We start from the raw sequence: 10,470 nt of genomic DNA on the forward strand, positions 1-10,470 counted from the left end.
AATCTAGGTCACTTCCATCTAGTATATTGCTCATAAAACATTTGCTGATAGCATCTAAGCTATATCTGACCAACTTAAACACACTAGATGTGAAAACCATTGCAGCATGTACCTCAAGACTTGAAGCATCCGGCTCTGTATATGGAACGGACTGCAAGGACACGATGTTTAGGACCGTCTCATTCAAGCGTCGTGTCGAAAGACAACACTCATAATGATCTAGCATTTTAAATAATGTCATCTGCGAACTAAGATGCGTATGAAGGACAGAGTTTAAGCTCTCGCTCCGCTGATTACTGCTCCATCCTAAGAAACAACGGCCCGCCAGATATGGGGCACACCACAGCTTCCTCATCTGATACATCTGATGCAGCCACGACTCCTTACTTGTTACTTTATTCCTTTCCAAGAAATCTAGCCATTTGCTCTCATGCTCGGCAATGGAAGAGGAATCATATATGAAAGATCTGAATTCCTCCTTAACCTTGTCATCACTAAGATGACGTACAATGTTCTGCTGAATGTGCCATACACAAAGCTTATGGTTCGAGTCAGGCCAGATCACCCTGATTGCCTCTCTGCATTGCAAGGTCCCCGTCGGTGATCACAGATATTGGGTGCTTCTGGGACATGGCTTCACTGAAGACGTCCAGCATCCACTCGTACGCCTCCGTCGTCTCATGGGAAATAATACCACATCCAAAAATAACAGTGCTGCGGTGGTGAGTCAACCCAACAAACGGCACAAATGGCAGATTGTACTTATTGGTCCAGTAGGTGCTATCGAAAACAACAACATCGCCGAAAGCCTTGTAGTCAAGCCGGGATTGACTGTCACACCAGAACAGTCCCTTCAGATGATCATCTTTATCAACCAGGTATCTGAAGAAAAAATCTGGATCTCTCTCTTCCCGCGCCATCATGTGACGGATCACAGTTTGAGCATCACCGTCAGCAACTGCTTCCTGCTTGTACTGATGGCAGAAATTATAAATGTCCCTTGTCGTGCATCCAACCTTATCGAAACCACCGCATTGCATGTGCAATACATCCATGATTTCGTGTTTGCCGATCCCAGCAGTTTCCATCTCTATAATGTCCGCTTTCTGCTCGGCATTGATTCTTCTGTGTGAACGTAGCAGGCAAGCAATATCCCCTGGGCCAGTTTATGGGTGTGTACATCGATAAAATCCTTCACAAACCACTGCCATGTTTCCTCGGCTCTTGCAATGACCAGTTTAGCTTTACACCCAACACGAGTGATATTCAGTGGCCTCCTCTTCATATCTGCTCTCTTCATCTTCATGTGCTTCTCTTCACGACAACCTTCACGACTACACACAAATTTCCTCAAAATTATCTCCTTGTTGGCTTCATCCCACTCAACGTAGCTTCTCCGCACGCTAAATCCTTTCTCAAGAGCATAACTGTTGTAGAAATTGAATCCGTCTTCCTCGCTAACAAACGTCTTGATAACGATCTCATGGTACTCTTTACAATCCCCGCTCATATCAGCCATATCTTCCTGCATATCACATACAAACTAACAATTCATATTTTTAATCACGGTACAAGTATAAAGCAGAAAAGACCGAGGACAATATTATACGTGAATCATTAACGATTTAAAAAAGATTGTATGTACAACTAGTCCTTACCTGATTATATACTACGATATAGAATGGTTAAGTTCATAGCTATAATGGTACCAGTCAAACAAAGCATCCGAGGCCATACACTTGCCATAAATATAGAGATGTGAAAAAGTAAACTTCATGGGTACTAAAATGTTTTATTTGAGCCTTGACATGAACTCACAGAGTATCATTAGACATCACGAGCTAAGCAATATACAAAAAAATAGACAACCATTGCGTAGCAAGAAGAAGCAACAACGGTCTCAGACTCCAGCAAGAAGAAGCAACCACATTTTGAAAGCACTATTTCTTGAGACAGATGGATGTTGTTGTTACATAATGCCATATGATTTGCCAGGCTGAGATTAAGCCTTCAGAAGATATCTATTGTGATGTGAAGAAACGCCCTTCGCTAGTTTGCTGGTCATGTGGTACTCAGGACATGACAAATGAAACTGATGTTGATGACAGAACTGAAAAAAGTGACACTGAAGCAGCAGCTCAGAAGCTAGCCTCAGTTTCTCTTGGAGCGTCAGACGATGAGGACACTAACAGAGAGGACAATAAATCACCTCCGATAGGAACTGACAAAGGACAGGCCATGGAATTTCAAGAATCCTTGACCAGCAAGCAGCATGAAACGCCACCGTCAGGACCTTCCGAAGATCCCCTCCAGCTATATCCTCCAGGACGAATACTGCACTGGTTGCATTACCAGCTGCAGAGCCAACCACAAGTCAGCAAGGTGGCCAGGAGGAAGTTGTCACCCTATATGAGACACCTCGACATCTCTACAGCAAGATTCGGCTGGGGAAATCCATGGTAGGGGAACATTACATGCCTAAGTATATCAAGACCATGGAGCTGTTGATTGAGAACCTTGCAAGGGAGGACGACGATGGTGACCAGCTGCAGCTGTTGTAGCATTGATTGGTGTACAGAATAATTGTTGTACAGATTGTGGAAACAAAAGTTAGTGTTTCGGTTTGCTAGTACCTTAGATCTGTTTTTTTACGGTTTGCCATAGCAATAAAGAAGTTGTACAATCTCTAGTTGACTCTGTTCTGTTTTTCTGTTCTCATTTCCCTTTGACAATCATCACAGGATCAGCTCAAAGAGCAGAAGCTTGGTGATGGTTTCAGTAATTCAGCAGTGTTGTTGTTCTTAGCTGTGCATATTAAACTCCAAGTGAGGTTGGCTAACCCATTATACTTGTATAAAATAGACCAACTGTTTGAAAAGAAGCATTCAATACTGAAGTCCTAAGGCTGTATCAGATTCTTAAACCATGAGATCCATATTGCTCATCATCTGTGTGCAATTTCATATTGTTTACTTTCTAACGGAATCTCCATGCAACGAAAAGAAAAATAAATATGATGATACTTTGTGTGCAAATCTTAGTGTTGTACTTAATACTGTGGTTCCACAGTGAAGAACAAGCAATGTGCTGGTACTAATGTAGTATTATTTTTTATGAATCGGAGCTTACCGACGTCAAGCGATTGATAGTTGGATGCTCCCGGCGATTCCAGCGACACTCCGGCCGATTCCCGCTAGGCGATCCCCGCGATAGAGGAAGTGGCGGCGGCGGCTCTCGGCTGCGGCGGACAAGATGGGGCCCCGCGACGGGAGCAGGGGGTGGCGGCTCGCGGCGGAGGAGAGGGGTTGTCGACGGAGAGGCCGGGGATGTGAGTCCCGCGACGCGGGGAGGGGCGGCGGCTCGCGGTGGCGCCTCGCGGATGCGACAGAGAGGCCGGGCTGTCAGTCCACGCGTCGGGCGAGGGGTGGCGGCGGAGGCTGCGGGGCGGCGGCGGCTGCGGGACGGCGACAGCTGCGAGGTGGCGGTGGCAGTCGCTCGTGGGAAGAACTCCGATTTGGCCCTCTTTTCGTTTCTATCAGCTTTTGGATTATACTGATTTAATGAGTTGGAGTCTAAAACGTCCGTTGACAATTATCGTAGCATTATAGAAGTTACAGGAAAATTATTACGGATTTAATCAACGGTCATAAAAAATTAGATTAGACGGAACCACAATTTGATTAGACGGAACCAAAGTTCCGTGCCTATCACCGTAAAAGAGCTCTTCGTAACATATAGTAGAAGGTAAACAAATTCACAATGAAGTGTAATCTGAAGGTTCTTAGCGTACGCATTAAATATTATTTTATTTTCAGATGTGATGAGGCCATAAATTTTCAAATAATCTTTTTTTGATTAGCATGTTGCACGTTAAAATCGCTTGCTTGCAAATATCTTAAGACGGATGAGTGGAAACTATCACTGATCTCAGGGCAGCAAATATCTGCTACTCCGTGCCATCGATGCTTAAAACAACAATTAAAGCAGTTCACTGCCTCGGTTCACCTAAAACACTACATATTTTACTATATTAAGCGTGAACAGTTTCGTGTTTTGAGAGAGTTTTGGGGAGGGATGAGAATTAATTGTAGACTGACACGTTACCGTTTTATTTGTGTCTACATGTTAGTGTGGATTTGTTTTGGTGCCTCTGAGATTTTTGGAAGAGATCAGGACACGCCTACAATTTTGGTGTTCTTTTTCTTCATGCAGGGTTGCCGGTGGTTCAGCCGTGTGCCTTTAGCTGCAAAGGCGTGGGAATCCAGGCGTTGGTCTATCCTTGTGTGTTGACCCAACATCCTGGCCCACAGCTGTCTAGAGCTTGCGTTTATCTTTTGTTTTGCTTGACGTGCCGGTTTAGTTTGTCGGAATCCAGGCGTTGGTCTATCCTTGTGTGTTGACCCAACATCCTGCACAAACCCAATCCCGGATCCAATCGATGCGAGAAGCGAGAGGAGGCAGTGCGTGCGCGATGCATCCAACCGCTCAGCCGAATCTCCTTATCCCCTTCTCTCTCTAAATCGCAGCGGGACATGGGAGCAAGGAATCTGGGAGGAGGCGAGGGTTGAGCGCACCGCGGGAGCCTTCGCTAGGCCGCCGCCGACGAGCGCGTCATGGGGGCCTTCGCCAGGGCGCGTCCGACGGCGCGAGGAGGCGCTTCGCGAAGCAGGCTCCACCAGGCCGCCGACTACAAGTGCGATGAGGCCCGTCGCTAGAGGCTCTGCAATGACGCCTCCGATGAGCACCTGGGGGCGCGTCGCGGGCAGCGTGGCGCCAGGCCGCCGTCGAATCCGGCACCTCGCCGCCAACAACCATGAGTCGTGAGGAGGAGGCGGGTCACGGGGAGGACTTCGGCACGACACCGTCTACTCCGCCACAATGTCGCCGGCAATCTCGACGAGGAGGCGCAACGCGGGGAGGGTTGCACAAGGCCCCCCTCCACTTCGCCATGCCGTGAAAAGAGGTCCGTGGAACCCGATCGCCTCGGCATATCCTCCACGAGCTGAGCGCTCCGACCATGGCGCCATCTCGATGGCGGCTCTCCTACAGGTGTGTAGCCTCTCTCTCCCCTAAAATTCTCCATACCGTCAAGATCCTTGAAAGAACTACGACCGGGAGCGCCTCGATGGCGATTTTGTGACCGGATCTCATCGCATCACCACCCAAGTGCAGTGACCATCCATTGTATGGTGCTGCATCCACTGCGCGGTGACCACAGATGCGAACCTAAGTATCACAGATGGCAACTACATCACTGTAGTGACGGCCGCACTGACAGCACTAGAGCTACCGCACTGTGCCGTGGTGCATGCTTTTTTTTTTGTTTGCTGCCCCACGATCATCTATGCCCTCTGTTCTTCCTGCAAAAAGCCTAGCCAGGCCTGTTCTTGCTACAGGGTAAGCCAACTACACTTTCTCGTGCTCCTGGAAGCGGCATTCGAAGAGGCAATCGGAGTAGGACGGTGGTTGTTGCTTTTGCTAGGATTCTAGAGAGCCGCCTGATATTTTCTTGCTGCTTCTTCTTTAATGTTTGAGAGAGTTGCAGATCTTCGTGGATAAACATATCCGTGATGGTGATTTTCGTTCATGTATTTTGCCCTGATATGCTCCTCCGTTTAGTTGCTAGAATGCTATTTCTTCATAGTTCTTGTTTTGATGTGCAAGCATTTTTCCTGTTCCAAGTTCAGACCCCCGACAGGCCAACACCAACAACACATGTGTATTTGGCCATTGGGCTTTGCTTTGCAGTTATCCCTTCAAGTTATTAATTTATGTATGATGGAAAGTGGAAATATATTTTTCGTGCAAAATGGTCAGATACTTGTTTTTGAATCTTATATACAAGAATTGAATGGAAGTATATGAAATGGAAGAAGTCCAACTAATTTATATGTTCATCCTACAGCCTAAATTAGATACAGAATAAATGATTATTCTAAAATAAATCATGAGTTTGTTGGTAATTCGAGTTACAAATCTTTCAAAAGACAGAATAAAAGATTGATTACAGTTTTAGTAATAAAATGTTCCAGTTCATGCACAGATGGTGAAAAACGTTACTTTTATCTCAAACGGATTATGTAAAAATATAAATGAATTTGAGAACTGGCAATATTTGTTGTACAAAAAAACATTGAAAAGTGGAGTTTAAAAATATGAGGTGAGAAAAATAGAAGCATGGTATGTATAAAAGATAAAGGTGTACAGTGTAGAATGATATAAAGAAGAAACATGTGTAATGGTCACCGGATTAGAAATGGATGCCTTTTCTAGGACAATGGCTTGAGGGGCTATATGGACAGTCTGAATAAAAGTAGACCTTTCAGTTCATATGCGAGTGATACTTGTGCTTCTCTATCCATTGTGATTTAGATAGCATACAGTGTTGTGATGTGGCTCTCTACCCAGTGTGGCCTAGCTATTAAAAAGTTTTGTGGACTTGCTATAAACCTATCATCATGTACTTGCAATCCAGAGGCTTTTCAAAACTAATATATAATTTTGTTTGGTTCCCTGTTCTGCATAATAATAGATGCATAGAAGGAAAAATGATATTAGGTTGCCCTTGTTCAATATTGTACTGAGGTTTTTTGTTTAATCTCCCCCCCCCTCTCTCTCTCTCTCTCTCTCTCTCTCTCTCTCTCATACTGGCTCTTTTAATAACAATATCCATCATATGACATGGTGCAGTCAACTTTCTCTAATAATAGTCATCTATTCATACATAAAACTATCTAGATTGTAATAATAGTGAAATATAGCCACTTTGATATCAGAGATGCAATATATGGATTCCGTTTGCAAGATATACTCCTACCAATTTTCAACCTCCACCTCCATATCTTATCCTCAATATAAGAGTGATTGTCACATACATATAAGATCAGTACAATCTGTCTTTTCACTATTTCCAAAAGACCGAGGGAAGTTGGTTCTTAGTCTCTTAGATGACACTAGCCAAACATACACCATCCCTGAATCTATCTCCTTAGAAAATTCTCTTGGGCTATATTGTGATCCTTCTATGTCGTTAACGCATTCACTCCAATCTAGCTATACAACCTTCAACTTATTACTTTAAATCAACATTTATTGTCTTCTCTACAAATATTCTTACTTCCATGCTGTTCGTTCTTTTTTTCTCATAAAGTTGAAGGCACATGCTAGCCTCATCTGCCAATCACACTCTGCACTGCAGCGTCTAGAGGAGAGGACTTGGTGCTGCATCGGCTCCGAAATGCGGCTCGGACACCAATGAATTGGAGACACAATGTTGTTAGTTAGTTCCTATTATATTGTATTTTTCTATCTGAATTTTAATTTTAAGGTGATGATTTCTTAACAGCATATAGCTGCTTCCAATGGGAGTGAGCAAAGTGTTAGGATACTGCTAGAGAATAATTGTGCTGATCCATGTCCTAGATGTATGCTTTGCAAATTTGAATTCAGATACAAATTTGTTACGTGATATTAAGTTCATGTTTTTTTCATATTCAGAATTTCGTATCACTATTTGTGATTTTTCTTTAATAATTTGAATTCTAAGTATTATAGTCAGTCTCATTTAGATATCTTGCAATGTAAATGCAGATCCAGGAGGAAAAGTTCCTTTATGGAGGCCTTAAGCAGGAGCCACAAGCCTGTGGTGCATCTTCAGGCGGAGGATGGAAACGGCCTGCCTGTGGGCGACACGGCCATGTATGCACACATCGCCGTCAAGGAGGATGATGTCACATTGCTTGAGGAGATCATCCGGCGGGGATGTGACCGCTGCGTGTTGCGGCGATAGCTGCACAACGTAGTCCAGGACGACAACATCCGGATTATTAGAGAAGATTGGTTGCGACATCTAGCTTATTCCAAGGATGAGGGCTGCCATTGTACTCAGCAGTGGTCAAGGGGCACACCTGAATTGGCCATGCTGCACCGAGCTGAATGCCATGACCTGGCCATGATGGTGAACCAAGTTGTCCGCCTTCCAGAACTGTGGATTTGGCGTCAAGGAAATCTCTTGAAGAACAACATGGTACATAATGTGAGCATCCCAACTGCATTTGCCATCCTCATATCAGTTTGGCTGGTCTAATGGAGGTAAGGGAGTTTGATAGAATAGTCCATTTGAGCAAAAAAAAAAATCGAACTTTTTATTTAATACACAATATAAATATAATACCATGATGTTATGTACAAAACTAGAAGAATGACAATAGTAGATTGTGTTACTATGCTGATGCTTAACTTGATGTAGGAAGAGTCAAGAGTATGTGTGCTTCTTCACTGGCAGAATGGTGTATCAACTGTGTTGATCTTCTACTTCATTGAGTGCCTTTTTAGACATCTGATATGTAAATTATGGTTCTCCCATCATAAGCTTCTGCTAGAGTAAGGATACAGTTTATCAGTTCCTACGTAGAAACAAATTCTGGCCTACCGATTATATATTTCGTTCCATACAAACATACTATACAAAAGATGGAAGTACATTATTCTTTGGCTGAAGATTGTTCACTCTTTTATCCTGAAGACCGAGATATGGCTTTCATGAGACTCTTGCCAATCCTTTGAGGCCTTATTGAGGTAGTTGACTGCTAACAGTCTGTGGGATTGAGAAATTATATGGTCCTTAGCAGGGATTTGGTTACCGGGCGGGATTTCTGGTTACCGGGCGGGAACCGGACTTCCCGACCCCCCTCGGGAAACCGGTATACCGGCCAAAAAATCCCGAATTTTTTGACTTTTTCTGAAATTTTTGAATTTTAACAAAATTCCTCTGTAAATTGTCCTGCCGAGGAATTTGAATTCAAATTTTGATTTTCGAATTCGTCCGGTAACCGGTCGGGATTTTCCGGTTACCGCGGTAACCGGCAATCCCGACCCCCCTCGGGATTTTTTTTCATTCGGGACCCAAAACCTTGGTCCTTAGCCTCTGGTTTGTATTTTGTAGTAAATCATTCGCTCACAGAGTTGGAAGCCATACTTAGAATGTAGATAAATAAGACAGTTCATCCATTTATAGTAGCAGGTCTTGAGCTCTGTTTTCGGTATGTTCATTCTTTTATCAGCAAAGGTGGGAAAATCATCCCATTTCCTATGCTTGGCATCAAATACAGAATTTCTGAAATGCCTCTTTTAACAAACATTGTTGTTTACTTCATGTTGGCCAGCTATTTCATCAAGATACATAGATAGATACAGTATATAAATTCATTCATGTGCACAAAGTAAGAGTTCACTGTTTGAGGGCCACCTGCACTGTCGTGGAGCAGCTACGACATCTAGGTGGCCTAGATGTCCGACGAGTATGGCACCGCGTACCATCCATAGAAGCTCTGCGCCTCTGCTCCGGCCCGTTGATCCGTGGCCGACCATATTCCCCTCACATGCGTCAAAGGCTAGATGACCAAATCAAACAATATTCATCCTCGGTGGTTTGCCCCAAAAGATCAGATCCCCCGTGGTTTGGCTCCACGCCTACCAGAGCAAAGCCTCTTTTATTTCTCTTGCCCCTTTGTTCTACGCATTGTTTTGGTTAGATTAAGATGAAATTCTGAGGTTTCCTTTGGAAAACAAGTAATGGTCAATGTTCGAATGGAAGTACAGGCCGCTAAGATGGTCCAACGGGCGCCTACCCCTTTTACCCTGGCAAAACAAGATGACCTTGTGTCCTTAAACCTATAATAATCTTTCGGCTAACTTAGCCTCCTCCGTCCCTCCGAACCAGTTAGCCTCCTCCGTCCCTCCGAACCAACAAGGGGTAGTACAGGAATATTGACCTGTTGTGCATCGACTACGCCTTTTGGCCTGATCTTAGGCCTTGACTTATCCTCCGTGGACGAACCTTGTGGAGGAAACCTTGGATTTTCGGGGCATTGGACTCTCACCAATGTTTTCATTACTGAAGCCGAAATTCTCGCTTCCGCTTCGTCGACCCCCGCTTTCGCGGTTACTTCCATCTAAGCGGAACATTCCCCTACCGATGCATTTTGACATCTCACAGCTTCGGCATATCGCTTAGCCCCGTTCGAATCATATCTAAGCATACAAAACTACTAGCCGATTATAGAGCTACCACACAAAGAAAAACAATACAACCGAGTCTTAAAAAAATCAGACAACACAAATTCTGATGGGATAAAAACAATCAACTACAACCCACAAAACATTTACCACCGCTGAAAAGTACAGTAAACAATCAACATATGGTGCGGCGTGCCGCCGCGCCGGTCATTGCTAGTTATTTGTTTATACTATTTCATATATTCTTCATTTTGCAGGTTTCGGATGGTATTACATAATGGATGCTAAGCGTAGACTTATTAGATGGGTTCTCATTTCTTGAATAAGAGGCAATTGAATTCCAGTAAAATCATTTGGGCACATGTCAGGTAGTTTTTACTTCTTGGCTTTTTTTCTGCTTGCTCAATCAACAAATCACCCACAATGAAAAGAGTGAGTAGTTGGGACACTCTA

The 10,470-nt window shown here is 44.0% G+C and overlaps 1 long non-coding RNA gene across 1 annotated transcript; it reads left to right on the forward strand.

The window, feature by feature from the left end:
- Positions 1 to 4,777: 4,777 nt before the first annotated feature.
- LOC124669186 lies at positions 4,778 to 8,499 on the forward strand. Its single transcript, XR_006992050.1, has 3 exons — positions 4,778 to 5,049; positions 7,591 to 8,091; positions 8,249 to 8,499. It is a non-coding gene; the product is annotated as an uncharacterized LOC124669186 (long non-coding RNA).
- The last annotated feature ends 1,971 nt before the right edge of the window (positions 8,500 to 10,470 follow it).

Source organism: Lolium rigidum, chromosome 7 (genome assembly GCF_022539505.1).
Source record: "Lolium rigidum isolate FL_2022 chromosome 7, APGP_CSIRO_Lrig_0.1, whole genome shotgun sequence".
Classification (NCBI taxonomy): domain Eukaryota; kingdom Viridiplantae; phylum Streptophyta; class Magnoliopsida; order Poales; family Poaceae; genus Lolium; species Lolium rigidum.